We start from the raw sequence: 19687 nt of genomic DNA, 5'->3' as shown, positions 1-19687 counted from the left end.
CTGGTAATATGTTGGCGTTATATATATAATGGTAATAAAAGTTCAGTCTGTCTGGATACTTCTCTGCTGTCTCTACTTATTTAGACTGTGCACTCTTCTTTACAGAACTGCTCAAGTCCAGTCAGTGGGAATTGTAACTGTTGGCAGACTGTTATCTTCAAGTCATTTCCCAAAATTTCGACTAGGTCACGCCCTTCACCTTTTTCTCCCTAAGAAATCCTACCAATACCATCTTTCTGGCACAGGTTAGGAAATTTTTCTCAAGTATTTGATGGTATTTTTCCTATCCATTTTTCCTTTTCTCCTGACAAGTGCACAAGTCCCATTTATAGGGAAAAAAAGCCCAACAACAGGAAATTTCAATTCCCATGCTTTACTGTAGGTATGGTGTTTTTTGGATGGTGAGCTTTATTGGTTTTCTGCCTGATTTACTGTTTGATGTTGAGGCCAACAAGTTTTTTCACTTGGCCTTCAAGGTACATTTTGCCAAAGCTCTACTATGGCTTTTCTTGGGTGCTTTTTTCTTGCAACCCAAGCCACATTTATGAAGCATTTGTAATAAATGTGTAATATGCACATAAATATTAATGGTAACCATTACAGAATAATTGCAATTATTATTTACACAGAGGATAAGTAATCACGGATGGTCCAGCCCCATTTGTGAGTCACATTTATGGAGCATTTGTAAAGTTGTAACATGCACATAATACCTTTTCTTGCCATAACTCCTAAAACTACCGTATTTTTCGGACTATAAGACGCACTTTTTCTTCCCCAAAACTGGGGGGGAAAAGTGGGTGCGTCTTATACACCGAATACATGTTAAATATACTGGTAATTAAAAAAAATCATACTCACCCGATACCGCGATCCCGCGATGCTGTGGGCTTCTTCTTCTCCTCGCTCTCCTCCCGGCTGCAGCGCGTGTCTCCTCCTCCTCTGAGCGAGGAGAAGCCGGCACACGTGCCCTCGCGATCCGGTAAGCAGGCTGGATCAGCCTGCTTATGGGATCGCTGGGGTATGCGTGTCGGCTTCTCCTCTCTCAGAGGAGGAGGAGGAGACACGCGCTGCAGCCGGGAGGAGAGCGAGGAGAAGAAGAAGCCCACAGCATCGCGGGATCGCGGGATCGGGTGAGTATGATTTTTTGGCACAGGGTGATCAGAAGGGGATACATTGTGTCAATGTATCCCCTTCTAATCACTCTGTGTCAATGTATCCCCTTCTGATCACTCTGTGTCAGAGTGATTAGAAGGGGATACATTGACACAGAGTGATTTTTTAGTATTTTGTTCAGAATCTTTTTTTTCTAGGTTTTTCTCCTAGAAAATTGGGTGCGTCTTATAGGCCGGAGCGTCTTATAGTCCGAAAAATACGGTACTTTAAAGTTGCACTAGGCCCCCTGATAGCCTTTCCAGCCAGTTTTTTTCCTCTCCCTTTTATCCAGTTTGCAGAAATGGCCTAAACCGGAGAATTCTAGTACTACCCAGCATTCTGCCCTTCCTAAATATAAACTTTACTATGCTCCTGTGGATTGATAAGCTTTTGCAATTGTTAGGTATCCATCTCCTAACTTGTGCCCAAACTTTATGCCTCAGATCATTATGATTAATGGTCATTACTCAGTCTTGCCTTGGTCTTAACAAATGACTGGGTGCTTCTGTCCTTTTTCTCATCATGGTCCAGTTGAATTATTTCTCCAAAGAACACAATCAAGTCCTTTCTCTTTTCAAATATCCTCCTGACTTACTTACCAGGTAAGGTTTAATTGATTCATTAGCATGGTAATAAAGGACTAATGAAACATAATTTACTCTTTAGCTTCCAAATGAGAGTTACCTAAATATTTCATATTTGCAGCAGAAATAAAAAATATGATCATAGCTATGTTCTGGGGGATATACAGGCAGTGTGTCTGCATATGATGTAATGGAATCAGGTACATATTGCCTACCATCTTCCAGAAAGGAATATATTCATTGTACAGTGAAATATTAAATAATAAAAAACAAGAACGAAGAAATTGGGTTTTTCAGTTGGCAACCTAAATTGTATTGTATACACGTAAATATTACTAGTAACCGTTACAGAATAATTGCAACTACTATATACACAGAGGGTAAGTAATCACGGGTAGTCCAGCCCCATTTGTGAGTTTGAGGTACCAATATTTACACTGGTTAACAAACATTTTCTTGCCAAACAGATTAAAATCATTTTAGGTTATGTTTGATGCACAGATTTCAAATATGGTTTTGGTTTGGCTAGATTGGCTCTAGTTTTTTAAATAATGACCTCAATAGTAACCTCATAGAAAACTATTGAAACATGAAAATTAAGCAGAATAAACTAGATATGCCTATGTATACAAAATTTAATTTTTGAAATAAATCAATCAATATATATATCAATATATTCTATACTCAGTATTTTAACAGAACTGATCACAAAGAAGTCGTTCAAAAACTTTGTTTGTATGATTTCCTTTTATGCTGATGATCAGGACAATCACATTGAAGGCTCCAGCAGTAGTCTGCCATCATGTGTCTATCCCATCTGCCCTGATACCTTTCTTCCATCACCTTTATATTTTGATGGAACCTCTCCCCTTGTTCCTCACTGCAATCCCCATAGTTTTCTGGAATTATTGAAAATGGCTATGGAGATATTGTTCCTTTATGCTCAAATTTTTAAAGTTTAAGAGCAAGTTTTGTACCAGTTCTTCACAATTTTGTACTTTATGGTTATCCAAGAAGTTTGTGACAACCATGACATATCTGTGCCAGGCAGAATCTTCAGTATCAGTCATTTAACTTGTGAAATTTGAATTATTTATCAGTTTCCGAATCCACCAAAGATTCCTGCTTTTTACTTTTCAGTACTCAATTCAGGAAAGAATCTACAAATATATTTGAAGCAATCACCGTCCTTGTTCAGAGCTCTAACAAATTGCTTAACACTCCTAGCGCTCTTATTCTGTCAGTTTTTTGATGCAAAAAGTGATCCTAATTTTTTTGCATAGAAATTTCTGTTTATATTGTGGGCCTGTAATTCTTAAGATTAACTACCGGGTATAATATTTATATTTATTTATTATATTATAGCCATAATTATATTATATTACATAATTATAAATAATAATTTTTAAAAAATAATGAAATAATAGACAACAACAATTTAATTTAAAATAAAATATAAAATTAAAAATGTACTTTTATTTTTATTTTATGTTGTATAGTGTTTTTTTTACTGTAAAAACCATTTAAAAGCAGATTACATTGTATATTGCTTTTAAATTTCCCGCCCGGCCACACCCCCCAATACATCACCACTCGCATCACCCATAAGATGTCACATCCTCCCAGGTGATGTGAGTGGGTATGTCCCGCCCGCCTAACCCCGACGCTGCTGCTGCTGCTCTGCATCTCTGGGGAAAATCTAAGACACTTGCACCCATTGCATTGTAACTGTAGAGTTACAAACTAAAATAATACTGAGCAGTACAGTGCTCCCATTAGGATACTCCAATCATTACCCCTAGCACATCCATTGGTGCTTTCATAGTCTGGGCACAGATTTGCTATAAGTCCGCACTAGATTGTGTCAAATACATGGGATACAATGGAAATATTTAATTGGATATAACAGATTTCAATAATTAAATATTAAAAAACTTTGGATATTTTCATGTAATTTTCTCTTAAAGAAAAAGTTAAAATGATAATTGCTGTTAAAGTCATTCATACCTCAGAATGACTTGACCTCATTGTGTGCTAAACAATTGTGCTAATAACATGTCTTTCCAAAGAATGATTTTCTGAGTCGTAAAATGATTTCAGCTAACAGGACCAATGGGAACCCATAAAATGGGTGATTTTTATACCCCAAATGCTGCAATGATATTTAAAACACAGAGTATTTGTTAAATTAGCCAATGTAAAGCCATTGTAGCCATTGTACAAGAATATCAGTTTAGTAATTGATTTTACTTACTGCCTGGAGTAGCTTTTTATTTTCTTATGTTCAAAAAATCAGAGAGTGCAGTACAATGTGCTTTTTTTTCTATATTTATTCATGCAAGTTGAATAGAGAAGTAAGACTGACAACATTTCCACCTTGATCTAGTAGTTAAAATCCAAAAGCTTTTCAGTCAGTAGTTGGATAGAAGGCGGTTATCCCAACTATGCACAAGTGAAATGTAGAATTCAGGACACTTAATAAAAAAATTGGGCGGGAAAGGATCACATATTTATAATAGAACATTCCACAAAGACGGTGTCATTTGATTCTTTCCATATTTAGTTTATGTAAATCTAAATCTCTCATGCCTTGCCTACATCTGAGTCAGAAGCTAGTAGCTAATATATTCTCAGCTCTGGCAGACTGCTTATATCTCTTCTAGTCTTACAATTCAGGGTCTGTCCATTCCAGACATACTATGGAAAATATTGTTAAGATTCAGGCTATCCAAAAGTGATATTTGAGTTTTGGGAAAATGCAAGCTGGTCGAGTGACTCACAGGTATCTTACAGTTCTGTAACTCCAGTAGTAGGATAACCCAGTCATTATCTGAATTTCTTATACTGCTTTTTGGATTCTTCATTTATTCTGAATGATGGAAAAACTCCTCAACACAAACTTGCACACTCCCATTTACAGTACTCCATATCTCCAAACTCTGAACTTTCCTGCTTCCCAGCATTCAAAACCTCCTTATTGTGAGGATAGCTAAACACGAGGAACACTGGCCATAGGTACAAAGCACTGCATAATGGGCATGGTTTAGGAGGGCATAAATCAATAAAGTTTCATTCAATTTACAACCCATGTTGCACACCTCTGTCGTTGGTTTTGAACCTACATAATTACATTGGCACAATTTAAATACCCTTCCAATACATAGTTTGATTTGATGAAACCACTTCATTAAAACACTTGTTGGTTGGATATAATGTTAGAAAAACCATAGCTGGACACAAACTGATGATAGGACAGACTTGGCTAAACACAGGCTGATGATGGCAAATACTTAGCTGGGTATAGGGTTATTCTGGCTGGGATATAGCTGAGTATAGTCTGATTTTGCTGGTGAGGATTTGGCTGCACACAGGCAGATTTTGGCAAAGACTTGGCAAACCACAAACTAAAGGTGCGTACACACTTCCAATTTTTATCGTTCAAAACGAACGACGAACGATCGATTGGGCAAAAATCGTTCGTAAAAAAAGTAACCAATGACGCCGACGAACGAGGAAAGTCGTTGGAAACGAACGACCGGACCGGCGGATCGGATTGGACGACGATCGTTGACCATCGTTCGTGTGTACGATCGTTCGTTGATCGTCCATGGTCTGAGCGTGCGTAATGAACGAACGTTCGTTCACTTTCCTGTCGTGCACATAGTTCCTCTATCGCTCAAACGATCGTATCTATTGTGTGTACAATATCTACGAACGATCGTGTCGTTATCTCTATGTGCAGGATCGGTGCTATACGATCGTTCGTAGATATCGTGCAGGATCGTTCGTCGTTGGTTTTCCAACGATAATAATTGGAAGTGTGTACGTAGCTTTATTCTGATGGAGACTTGCTAGCTCGTTACAGCTTATCAGGCAAAGACTTCGCTGGATCTATGTTGATGTTGTACTAGGCTTTGGTTAAATACGGGCTGTTGCTGTCTGGACCTTTACTGGCTGAAGGCTTTCTTGGCACTGGTAAATGCTAGCTGTGGCTTCTTTACGATGATGATGCCCTTGGTTAAAACTTACCTTAATCTGCAATTAATATTTGGTGGACTTAACCTAAACTATCTACTGACGAGACCTTAGAGATTAGTTTGAGCCTAGGTCCTGATAATAGGCTTTAGTTACTAGAATTGTATGTGTTTGTACTAGTGGCAAGTCCATCTGTCCGTCTGTAAAGCCACAGACTGTGTGCCACTGCCACCACAGACATAACATTGGTTGTCATTGGTTGATTGCTACTCACTACCATTGTACACAATATTTTGGTATTCTGATTTGAACTCTGGCAGTGACGGAGTGTGGCAAACAAAGCAGGGCAGGGGTGATGGGAACACATAAGTGAGTGACTCATATATCCACAGGCTGTGCCATTGGTTCTTGTCAGTATCCCCACCCATCGCCCTAGCTGATAGCTGCTACTTCCTCAATTCCAAAGGAAGTCTGTAAGTTGGGACACCAATATAGCAATACCACACAGCACGGGAGTTGGTGCCAGAATCAGATTTATGTCAAATGTGGGAACTCACCATGTGCAAAGTGAACCCTGATGAGCTCTTGTTTTGTTATTGTGCTACTAAGGTTATCCAGTCACTGAGGTAGAAGTGAACAGTACAAAACAGTTATCCTATGTGATCAGATGTAAAAAAAAATCCATGAGCATCTTTAAATTATTTTCCTTTTTGTATTTTTATATCTCATTACATAACAGAGCACACTTATCAATTGTACCAGTTGCTGGCATGTTTGATAATTGAATTAAATAATTTTCAGTGCAATGGAATCTGAGCTGCAGATCTTTTCTCGGCAATGGAAATAGCATAATTCATATGATATAATATGCAAGAGAGGCATCAAACAAACCACATGCAATCATTTGTTCTGAATAAACTAATAAAGCCCTGTACAAATCTAGTTTAAAGCAGCAGTTTCGAGCCACAGAAATGAGAGACTGCATTCAATAGCCCTGATTTTCCCTTGTGATCCTGACCAATTACTTCCTTTATTATGAGCAGCAGACCAGGGAGATCATGCCTGGAAAATAAATCAGGACTCCATCCAAACTGGGATCAGACTTTGTGTGTATAGGTATTTTCCATGTGCAGTTCCAAAAGAGGAATAAATCTCAAGGAAGTCTAAAAAAGAGTTTGTGTGTACAATCAATAAATCTTAAAACAATCGTTAAAAAACATAATAATTCACAGTCATATGTGAAAGAATCCCATGGTAAGAATTCTCCACTTCCATTTTTACAACAAAAACTTCCCACTTTTCACCAATATTGTTATTAGGTTCCTCAAATTAAACAAATATTCATCATTTATATTACCTCCCCATTTCACCTGTGCATTACAGCATTTCAGGCAGAGGACACTTTTTTGCTCCTTTACTGCTTTCTCGTTACAAAAAAAAGAAATAATCGAAAACTTCATGTATAGTTATCCTTTTTTTTTAACTTTGGCATCAACTTAAAAGTCCTTTTCCCAAGTGAAAATTCAAAACATAAAGAATTGGAGGAGGATAATAAACGTATATATCTGATGTGATGCAGAGGAAAGTCACCAATTTGTTCTGTTAAAGAGCCATATGGCCAAGGTGTTCCAAATGTTTATTGTTCAGAATATCCTGACGAGCTTCCTGGAAAAAAACTGTAACCTTTCTGTTAGGCCATGTCTCCTATTAGTAAAGATGCTACTGCTGCTTCCTGCTTATCTGCCATTAATGTGGGAGGATGTGCTTCAAAGTATTCAATTATATTGATGTTTGCTTCGCTTTCCTCGGCTGGAAAATTTTCCTGCATTTATGCCATGTAGCCTTCATCCAAGGGGTCATTTTGTTACACCGATAATGATGGGGTTACAGGAGGGTTGGAACACCCCTAGCTTAGCCTTCTCCCCTTCTTTTTCTATTTCAAAACCCTCTCTCTTCTCCACCTATGTCCTAGGGTTGTCACAAATCAGAGAGCAACCCCCTAACTCAACTAAAACCACTCCATTTGTAATCATGTGCATCAGGTCTTCAAGACAAACGGTTGGGTCAATCGTAAATTCTTGACCTTGCCTGGTTAGAGCTTGTGCAGGGTCACGGACATGTCCATTTGTTTAAGATCTGTGGCAGAATCTGATGACCCAATGTGGCAGAGAATAGGCGAAACTTTGTACCCTTTCATATAGGAAGCACAGTATGCCCTGTGAAGCTTTTTAAGATATGAAAATGTTGTGGTTGATAATGTAGATACGCTCCTCATTGTAGAAGAGGAAGTTGGGGTGGAAGCAAAGGTGTAGGAGGGCGATGAGGTACTACAGGTAACTGAGGTCGGCAAATCTTGTAAGACTTTTGGTTGTGTAAATGCATGGCTTATGGCTTGCTGCCCAGTCACCTATAAATTCTCACAATGTTCAATAAAGGATATTTATTATCTCTGACAATGCCTACTAGACTAAATATCCATGGCCACATGTGCATTACCACTGACAGCATTCTGCAGTGGAAGAGACACATTTTTTGCAATAAATGAAATAACTTTTTGTGAAAAATAGTGGCAGCTGGGCATGTTGTACAGGGTGATAACACAGGCAACAAAGTGATGGAAGTTACACCTATCCACCAGTCTAGTTGCAGATTCTGTACATACCCCTCTGTACACTCTTTAGCGACAGGCACTTACCTATTGGTCTCAGCAGGGCACATGCCAGCTAAGTGGGTCTGCCATCTCCTGAGTTGCAGCTTGGTTGTAGTCCTTCACTAAATAGTTGTCCCTGCTTTGCTATTGTTTGTCATGTTCCGGCACTAAACCATAAAGACTTTAGCTGACCTCATCTAGTGATTGATATAAAACAATCATATTTCAGAATATAGTCAGGCTTGGAGCAAATGCTCACTGCCCATAAAAGCTTTCAGTTCCTGTCCTGTTGTGGGTGCTTTACTTTGTCCAATGAGTAGCAAATCTTTGCTTTCTTTTTCTCTCCAAATATTTGACCCTTGGACTGACCTTTGCTTGTAGTAGGACCTTGTGTTTTCTTTGCCCTTTGGATACCTCACCTAGTGTATCACTTTTCCATGTATGACCTCAGCTCTAGCCTGCTCTCATTGTACAATTTGGACTGATGGTATAGCCATAATTGTCCCTATAAACCAATGTGATGATAAAGGAAGAAGTTTGGGGGGCTTCAAAGCGAGGATAATGGGTACTTTTTAATAGAGAATACAATAGGTCTTTGCCTTTTTAAAAGGCCATTGATTTGATAAAATGAATTAGCTGTATGGTGTTTTTTGGAAATATATCATTCCTGCAAGCACTTTTAACATCAAGTTTTATGATTTTATGGCATATGTTCTTGTTGGAGGTATGGTTTGTACCATAAAGCATTTAATGTTTTGCATTTTCTATTGGAAAACAACATATGAGACAAAAGCAAAGTTGTTACCCTAGATTGTGAGGTAGACATGCTCAATGCTTTGCTCAATTTTGGCACAGGAAAAGATTCCACACATGGAAGAACACTGGGAACAAAAGTCCGCATTGGTGAGGGATCCTCCAGAAGTTGCACCTTTTGAGCTTAAATAAGCATAGTTTCACTTTAAGCAAGATTTCCATTCTATAATAGATGGTATATTAATAATATTAATATTAATAAACAGCATTTATATAGCACCAACAGTAGCTCTGTACATTAAATAGGGGGTGCAAATGACAGGCAGATACAGACACTGACAAAGAAGGAAGAGAGGACCCTGTCCCGAGGAGCTTACTATCTAACAGGTGGGAGAAGTATCACACAATAGGAGGGAGGGATATGGAATGGTGGGGGAGTAGTGAGGGTTTAGGAGACAGAAGTAGATGGGAAGGGAATTTAAAAAAAATGGTTTTGAGTGTTTTTTTAATAATGAAATGGAAATATGGAGAGAACTGGTTGTGATATGGTCATGTAGGTTTCCTCCAGGCACTTGGGTTCCCCCCACACCCCTAAGAAAACATGCAGTTAGGTAATCGGCTCCCCCACAGAAATAGTCCTTGACAAAAACAAAATATAGAGAAGATTGCTAGGCGCAATATGGATACTTGATAATAATAAAGAATAAAACTAATAAAATAATTTTTATTAGGATATTGCAGATTTAATTTACATAAGATTGGTATTTTCATGCTAGTATTACGTTGATTTATTTACATTTTTGCTAAAAGAAAGGGGTTGGGTGACCTAGGCCCAGAGTGGGGCTTTAGTAAAATGTCAGAATAAAAAAAGAAGATAATGCAACAATATTATTAGAATAAAATCTGTAATAACGACTATAAAAATGTGTTCACCCAAGATGCACTATAATTCCCCTGCATCCCCCGTCTTTCTCTGATGTTCAATCTGATATAATTGTCCCCTGTGTGAATATAAAAATCTGTGTGAATGCTATAAAGCATACTTTTCTCTTCCTTCCTTGTGACAGAAGATTTGTACTGACAATTAAAATAAACCAGATTAAGCCCTGCTAACAGTGAAATATAAAAAAGGAGATATGAGACATGGAGGACCTGACTTGTAAATGTCCAGACCTAGCAATGGTTGCTGTGGTGACCAATAACAAAAATGTTTTAAATGTTGCAATGTGTTCTTTAAACTGACCTCTGTTTCTATGGCAACTTTTTATTTTTGCACAAACACATGAGCGTTTTCTCTACAGATGGGCTATTCTGAGAACACTTCTAACCAGCTATTACTCATCATATGCTGTATATAACCAGATGGAATTTTTTCCAGGGTATTTCCTTTACTTTATCCATGCCATTATGTTATTAAATAGCTGGCTTTGGAAAGTGGAAGGAATTCCCTTCCTCAGAGAGTTATTGTGACCAGGAATTCATGTGTGTGTAAAGTTTCTTTAAAACGCTTGCCAAGCCAAAAGTGATATCAGGTTTTTGGCAGACACCAGTGAGATGAATTACCAAATTCCTTTTTTTTTTCTTTCAGGGACTCAACATTTATGTTCTTTTTACAAAAAACCAAGCAATGGGTCCTCGGCTTTAACTGCAGAGTGAATCTATATATATAAAATTAGATTTATGTATGTATGTGTGTATGTTCCACCATCACTAGGAAACACTTGGAGACATTTCAACCAAACTTTCTATACATATGACTCATGCGAGCGCACCGCTGATCTTTGTACAGCGCTGTGGTATATGGCAGAGGTATATTTGCATCTATGTATGTGTGTATGTATTGCTCAGCACAGTGTGCCTTTTGCTTATAATTTTACATACTTTTTTTATAATAAAAGATTACAATAAATAAATACTAAGGCAATCAGCTAGTAAAGTAATAAAAGCACAATGGAGAACCTTTCGCATTCTCTCAATAACCAAGTGGTTGAAAATATAAATTGAGGATCAGAAATCTTACCATTAGATTCATTAAAACTGAATGTGAGAAACATAATAATAAGAAACATCAAGTATACATAAAGAGATTTCAATAGTTACCTATATTCAAATCTTGACATTTCATATACAAGTTGACCTGGGTTAACTCACTCCTAAGCTTTTTTGTTGGACTTTATTTACAGTATGTGGGTATTGAACAGCAGGATGATCTTTGGATAGGTAAGTGCCGGATCCAGTGCCAAGACAAAGTTCTTCAGATTCCACGTACCAAGCAGAAAGGATGCAGGATTACCTATTTAGCTTGTTGATCGTATATAAAGAACATGAAAAGATTTATCCAAGGTATGATCACTGTAGATTTACAAAATATCTGTAGCAGAGTACAGGGGTACAATGACATCCATTATTATCAGTCTATTTAGGCAACAAACTGTGGTAACATGGTTGAAATCCTTTAGAAATTCCTACTTTCCCAATGCGTTTCACAAATAGCTTCCTCGGGGGATATAGGAGAAATTTTAAATTTCCAACACATACAATGTGCCAAAAGGAAGCAAATGTATTCCTAAGAGTTAGTAGCATAGATATCCTTTTACAGGATGGTGAACCTTTACCTTGTGAATCCTACAAGTTGCATTATTGAATAAAAGAGGGATGACACAGGTTGTGATAGTGGTGAATAAACAGGTTGGGAAGATGTCTGATCACTGTTTTCTTATTTTATAATCCAGAGCCATTGATGTTTATATTCACTTCTTCCATTAGGTGTAAAGCAGGACTAAACTAAACATATCAAAAAACTTCTGGTTTTTAATGTTAATTTTAATAGATTTCAAACAGCAATTCAAAGGGCTCTATTTATAAAACATGGAATCAGACATTCTTTCAAGCATTCCCTGGTGGGAACCTTTCAGGTCCATGGGTTTCAATGGCAGTAAATGATCTCCACCTGGGAATGTTTTAGGGAATGTCAGATTCCCTGTTTTAAAATAGAACCCATGGTGAAGTGGAACCTACAAATTAAAAAAATGAACAGGCAGCTTCTTTTTTGCAGAAGGGACAGACTATTGTCTCCTCTGCAATAAAAGAAACCTATTTTTTAACCTTAAATTCACCTGTCCTCACGCTGGTGCCATTATCTTCACCCAATCTGCTTCAGCTATCTTGACCAAGTTAGAATGATGTAACTCCCAGTGCATGTGCACAGGATTTTAGTTATTTAGCCCAGGTATGCTGGGATCAAATACTGAGATGTGCATGCAAACAGTCAGGTAAGTTTGTTTATTTGCAGAAAAACACAGCCAGCTATGTTTATAAAGCAGCAAATCTGACATTCCCTGAAACATTTCCTGGTGGAGAATCAATTGACTGCCATTGAAACACATGGACCTGAAAGATTCTCCACCAAGGAATGTTTGAAGAATGTCGGATTTATAAATAAAGCCCAGAATGTCTCCTCTGAAATAAAGAGCCTGTCTGCTTTAGTAAGTTCCTCTGTAATCTGAATGGCTGTCTATATTGCTGAAATTACATTGGAAACCAGAAGTAGGTTTTTGACTAAAGTATGATAACCAGAATGTTTTTTTGAGTCTAAGAATGAGCTTATATTTCCATATTTTTTTAAAAACCTTAAATCACTATGTCTATATTCAAAGCATTTCTTTATATTCCAAGTGGTCAAACATGGTGGTAGTGGCGGCAAAGAGTAAGTTAGAGTGTTGTGGAGGGGATGTGAAACCACATGTTCACATTACCATTTCTGAACTGAAACAGGAACAATTCTTATCTTAGGTGGTAGTCAGAGTTTATTTGTTTTGTTGTTTTGTTGGTGGCAACCTAACCTATATATTACTCCATATCTACCACATTGAGGTTTGTTGATCAAATGCATAGAAGTTCACGATCTGAACTCCCACCTTACCAAGTAGAACTGTGCATTACTAAAAAGTTTAGTTTAGTTTTAGTTTAGCTAACACCCATGAAGTTATTGTATGCCTTTCTCTAAGTATTTTAAGGGGTTACATCCTTTCTTTACAAATGATGTCTGGTAAAACTAAGTACACAGATGAAATACACTTCTGATGTAAATCTATGTTACCTGTTGATGTTGTTTTGTTTTTTCTAAATATGTAAAATTTGAACTAGCCATTCATAGCTGGACTGGAGATTCCCCATCCTTTCTGTATTACCAAAAACTGTGAACCTTGGTCGCCACCCCATCCTCTTTCTAAGCTTTTAGAAACAGACTTTGGGCCACTTCAGACTTGCAGCTCGACTGGTGGGCTCTACCCCCAGCTCAATTGGCAGGGCTCTACCCCTGGCTCGACTGGGAGGGCTCTATCCCCAGGCTCGCCTGTACTTCAAATCAGTCCCTTTCAACTGAATATAAGCAGTTGGAAACTATTTTAAGCATGCATTTGCAAGTAGCTATTGTTGTCGTGGATTACAAAATCGTTTCCTGGAAGCGGCAAGGTACTTCTGGTTGCGTGGTTGCCTTTCCTTTTCTGGATGAAGAACTGCACCTCAACATCACTCAACTGCATAACAAAGCTGTTGTCAAATGCTGCAGTTGATGCCATAGTAGGTAAAAAGGGGTGATGCAGAATGGGTGCCTAAAGTTAATTATATTAATGCTATAGAGACTCAAATTACATGGGAGGAAAACTGATTAAATGATTGGCTGTCCTGGAATATATGGGAATATTACAAAACCTCACTGGATATCCAATTTTATTTACACTGAATAGGTTCTTCATCTCATTTTGATCCACTTCCACTGTCACTAATCATTTTACCTGTTATGAATATGATTACATAAATTGGTAGTTCTATACCTACTATGGGTTTCTTTCTACTGTTATATGTGCTTTTGTATATACATGCAGAACAATGTTAAGTTTTTACCTTTTTTCACTGTTTCATACTTATTGTTTTTAGGATTTAACATGTATGTGTATTATAATTTTTGTTTGGTGGGAATGGTTTCTGATTTTGTATATTGTATTTTCTTAAATGTACTTTATAACCCTTCTCCTTTATATTTCCTTTCTTTTTTGTTTTTTCTCTATTTTTTTTTTCTACTTGTAAGCCTTTAAAATTTGTAATTGAAAGTGATCATAAATAAAGCGCGGTTGGGAGTGGCTAACATCCCAATATTCAGGCACAACTCGGAAAAGGGGCCACAAGAAGACTTTGGAGTCTTTGTTGTGATCTTTGCAGATCTTTCAGAACATATGCACTTTACAGAACATGCAGCTAGAGAAATAGCTTGTTTTTTTACAGTATTTTACTGCAGTAGAATATGTAAATACATTGATGCCTGGGCCCAGGTGCAGTTTAAAAATAAATGTCTTTTTATTGAAATCAAAATGGAAGTGATGACAATATATTCTATTTTAGGAAGACAATTTTGTACTCATACAATTTAAGAAAAGCTACAGTTGTCTGCCCTGTTAAGAATTTTATACAAAGTAAGAAAACTCGAAGGCCTCGAAAACTCGAAATACCCTACTAGTTTAAGCTTTGACTGGGTCATTAAATACATTCAGTTTTTTCATTTTAAAGTGGCGTTAAACCATTTTTACACTCACCTGTCCATGTTCTGTTGTTGCCAGCTTCTTCCTTCTTTTCCTTGTTTTATTATTCGGCTGCCTTGATGGTCCGGAATGGGATGTTGTAACTCTGGCACAGGGGGTGGCAGTTCATTCAGTCCCAGCAGTGGCAGGGGAAGCTGGGATTATTATTACATAGTATTTATATAGTGCCATTATATTACGTAGCGCTGTACAAACTCAATAGTCATGTCACTAACTGTCCCTCAAAGGGGCTCACAATCTAATGTCCCTACCTCAGTCACATGTCTTTTAATATAGTCTAAGGTCAATTTTGGAGGGTAGCCAATTACTCTACCTGCATGTTTTGGGATGTGGGAGGAAACTGGAGTACCCAAAGGAAACCCATACAGACATGGGGAGAACCTGCAAACTCCATGCAGATAGCGCTGCAAAGGCCAGAGCACTAACCTCTGAGTATCCAGTATGTCCCAGTAACCTGGCTTTCTACATTGGGCTGCACATGCGCAACAGTCATTTTGACAGATACGGGTTGTGATCGGGAAGGTAAGTATGTTCTTTTGCCGAGGGGGCATTGTCTCTTCCTTTCTGCAATAAAGCCCTGCCTAGTTGCAACTTTAGTTCCACTTTAACCTTTAACCAATTGGGAATTTGTACTATAACTTGAAATGTGCTGTATCCCAACAATGCCACCCTGGGAGAGCTAGAGCAATTTTATATTGAAAAAGAAAACTCCAAACCATGTAATGACTTGGGGGGACTCTTTCCTATAATATCTCTACTTTCTAAATGTTCAAAAACACATACATTACTATGTGTTGCCTTTTTGAAGCTAATGACTTTGGACCACAGCAATGCATTGCCACCCATTACACAATAGTGCACTGGTAAGGTGCTCCAATGCATATATTAGGTGTTGTGGCACTTTGGAATAACACACGACTTTCTAAAATGCAATAGTTTGAACAAGCCCTTAAGCCAAAAGATTTGCAGTTGCAATGGCAGCCAAACGTGATTTCTATTGTTGGCTGGCTACAGTGAATTCTATACAACTAAAAATTTTCTTTCTTTTGTTTAATTCTTGTGTCACAATAACAAAAGAAAATTTGATCAGGATTTTTAAGTATCTGCCAAGTGTCTGAATCGAATGGCATTGAAATCTATTTCTATTCCAGGTCTAACACTGATGAATGTTTTTTCTTCTTACAGCATTACCCCAGAAATAAATCATAAGACTATGCAGTCTCCAGAGACCACCTGTGAAATTCCTGATAGCAGACACACAATCCATAATGCAAATTACTTTCTGATTTTTGCATTGTGGGTTTCTTTTTTTCTGTACAAAAAAAATCCATCAACACGGGCTGTGTTTATTGGAAGATCCCCAGATTTTCCTGGTTTTCGGAATAAACTTATTGAGCATAGAGCCGCAGAGAAGGGGATGATTTATATGTTATCCAAACAATGACTGCACTGCTTACGTCATGTTATTTCCTGAATCTCAGGTTAGACAGAAGTGAATTGTCTGCTCGAAAGAAAAAAGATTTTCCTATCCAGTTTGGGTAGCCAAAGAAAAAAACACTGTCAGTAGGAGGGCTTAAAAGTTAATAATAAATCAAACATAATATGCATATTATAGCAACTGGCAACCAATAAAATGACAAAGGACCACTATACAGGATTCCAAGGATGGGCCCTGGATGGTAGGTAAATTCACCCCAGGCTCAACTGGAGTGCAACCAACCGTTGCATTTTTGTTGTTTGTATTACAGGACCTTGGACTCTGGGATTTGGGGAAAAGGTCTTGGTGGGCCCACCTATCTCATTGTAGAACAGACCAGGATTGCACAGCAGACAAGACAATTTGTCTGAAGAAGAGAGGATCATGGTGTGGATCTCAGTTTTAAGTGAGTGGTGTAGCTGAAGGCAGCAGTACAGGACAGCTTCTGGGTTTGGGGAATACCTGTATAGCTGTAGATTCCGGGCTATTTGTGGGAACAAGGTGCCTTCCTGAACAAGCTGCTCAGGTTAAGAAACTGTTGCTGTGTTTCTAACAAATAGACTAAATTTGTTCCGTTACCAACCCCAGAGTAATATATGGCTCTTCCAGGTATGGTACATGGTTGGTGTAAGAGCCAGATGGAGGCAGGGGAGGCATCTTCCTCGGTCTTGCCCCAGCCCTCCCCTGCAATCTGCAAGCTTAAACTGAAGTTCTACAGATTACATATGAAAGGCAACAAGGTAAAAAATGAGTGTGTGGTTAAATTGATTATATTTCCTTCAAATGTAGTAGCCAACCCTTGGGTTAAAGTACATTGAATAAAGAAAGAAAAGAAAGGATGATTTTTTGGCTTAATTATATTTGAAATAAATCACATGGTAACAACAGCAAATTAGTACACAATATAGCAAAATGTGTTTGATCAGTGACAAGCCAACTGGCATTTAAACCATGCAAGGTTGTAATTTTCACACTATACAAGCACTTTTAATGTAGAAAAAGATAGATCCTAATGCAGAGGCTTGGATCGGATCTTATAAGTAAAAACCTTAGTATTGAAGTCTTTTAGTCTCTGTTCCCGACGAGTTTTGCCCTACTGGCTTCCTCAGGGTAGGCTGAGACATATATTCTGATAAATTAGACAAATAGCATACATATATAAGTCAATTAGGAGCCAAATGATCAAGAATAGATTTTTTCCGCTTAAATTTGTCATATAAAAGCCAATAGTTAGAAAAAAAATGTTGAGTCCCCTAGACTTTAGTTAACCTTAATTAGTATGTGTTTCCTGTCACCTCCTTTTCCCTTAAAAGAAGTTCAGGGATGAATTGCTCCCCCCCACCCATTCTTGTTACATAAGGGACCAGTCAGTGAGTTCCATTATGGCAAATACAGCCATTACTACAGTACAGGATATAGATAATACTCATAAATACATATTATATTAAACTATTGGGGACATGATTGATGCATTGAACATGAACTGTTCACTAAAGGTGAATGTTCATGGTAAATGCTTTTTAACTTGGTGCAGGCAATACACATTCACACACATACACCAATATATAAACATAATCCTAAAGATATAAAGCAAATGCAGACAAAAATCAGAATCTTAGCTTTGACAGATAACAGTCATTGTGACAGGTTGGATGAACATTACAGCATGTGTATGAGTCCCTAGGGTGCCATATGCTCATACTTCCTATGTAATTTAGTTGCAGGTGTTTAAAATAACCGAGAACACTGCTTCTCAATATGCTACTTCATTTCTCACAATGTATTTTTCAGACATATGATCAGTACATTTATTTGAATTCTCGATGCATTTACATTTCCATAAATGTTGTATAGATGCTATCATGTGATCTGTTCTCATAACAATAAACAAATATAAAATATTTTTGGTATAAAAACAATAAAATTGTACTATTCTTCAATTGCAAAAGACTATAAAACAATGATAAGCTTATGTTACAAATTGACATATTAATGGGCTCTGTTAACATTATATAGGAAAGTATTGGATTTTGCAAACTTGCGTATAGCTCTTGAAACAAAGAACGGGGTCTTATCCCGACACGTTTCGCCCAATTAGGCTTTCTCAGGGGATATGTAGACACCCTAGGGCTGTAATAATGTTTAAATAGGACTTTCACTAAAATTTAAAAAAAAAATCTGTCAAAGCAACAAATGCAACAATTTGGTAAAGAGCCTGAGGTATGATAAAGGAAATTACCATTTGTATTTAAACCCTGCGCCAATGCCGATGGTCTTCTAAGATTTGTGGGCCCCGGTGCTATTTTTTGACAAGGGCCCCACCATTTAGGGCAAGCTCCCTCACATCAGGTGAGCCTCTTTACACTGAAGTTCTCCCTTTCACATTAAGAAAATGTGCTCAAGTTCGAACCCTTCCTTTTATATCAAAGCCCACCTTCCCATTAGAATCCTCTCCTTATATCATCATTGAGCTTCCAGTCAGTGGCCATGAAGAGGTCCCCTAGGTCTCCCTGGCCTTCAGCTGTGTACACACATCACATATTCATCGCCTCATGCTCATCTTGGGTGAGAATCAGACATGTGTAAGTACAGCAGTCACCCGATGTCACCCATCACTCCACCACAGATGATCAATAAACGAGGATCGGGAACAACTGATATGCGTGACAATGGAGGAGAGCACAGCAGGGTGCTGCTAGTTCTTCCTCCTCCTTCTCCTCTCTATACAACAGAATGTGCACTGTGCATACAATGCCTACTTGTTCATCTGTCACTTCAAACGAACAGGAAAGATTAACAAAAATCCTGCGTGTGTAGCTTTATTCAAAAGTTCTGCAATCCAAGTTCCAATTCCACTGTTAAATAATACATACAATCTACTTTTATTGTACTGTAATACTACAATATACTAAAAAAATAAATAAATAAAAGTTAAACCAATGGGATTATAGGTGATCTGGGTGATGATTTATTTAGTAAATTGAAAAATGTAGCAATAAAAATACAAATTAAAAAACAAAAAACAAAACATAAAAAAATTAAAAACAAACTTGAAAATAACAATTGAACAAATGCCAAAAAAAAAAAAAAAACTTGAAAATAAAAAAATGCAAATAAACAACTTTTTTTAGGAAAATTCCAATTGCCCGCTACAAAATAATTACACACACCAACATCGTACATTGTACTGTATAATATATAAGGAATCAATTCTTTTTACATACAAAGGCCTGATTTGTGAAAGCTCTCCAAGGCTGCAGAGGATATACTTTCATCAGTGAACCTAAGTGGTCAAGCAAGCCTGAAATGGATCTGGTCCAGGATTCAAAACATTTGCTAGCAAATAGCAAATGACTTTGATGAAATCCTTTCCAGGTTTGCTGGATCACCCAGCTTCACTGATGAAAGGCTATCCTCTCCAGCCTTAGAGAGCTTTAATAAAGCAAAGAAATAAATAAAAATTTAAATTATAAATATAAATCAATTGAAGTCTCAA

The sequence above is a fragment of the Pyxicephalus adspersus genome, chromosome 11, assembly GCF_032062135.1.
Source record: "Pyxicephalus adspersus chromosome 11, UCB_Pads_2.0, whole genome shotgun sequence".
Classification (NCBI taxonomy): Eukaryota; Metazoa; Chordata; class Amphibia; order Anura; family Pyxicephalidae; genus Pyxicephalus; species Pyxicephalus adspersus.
This window is presented reverse-complemented; position numbering follows the sequence as displayed.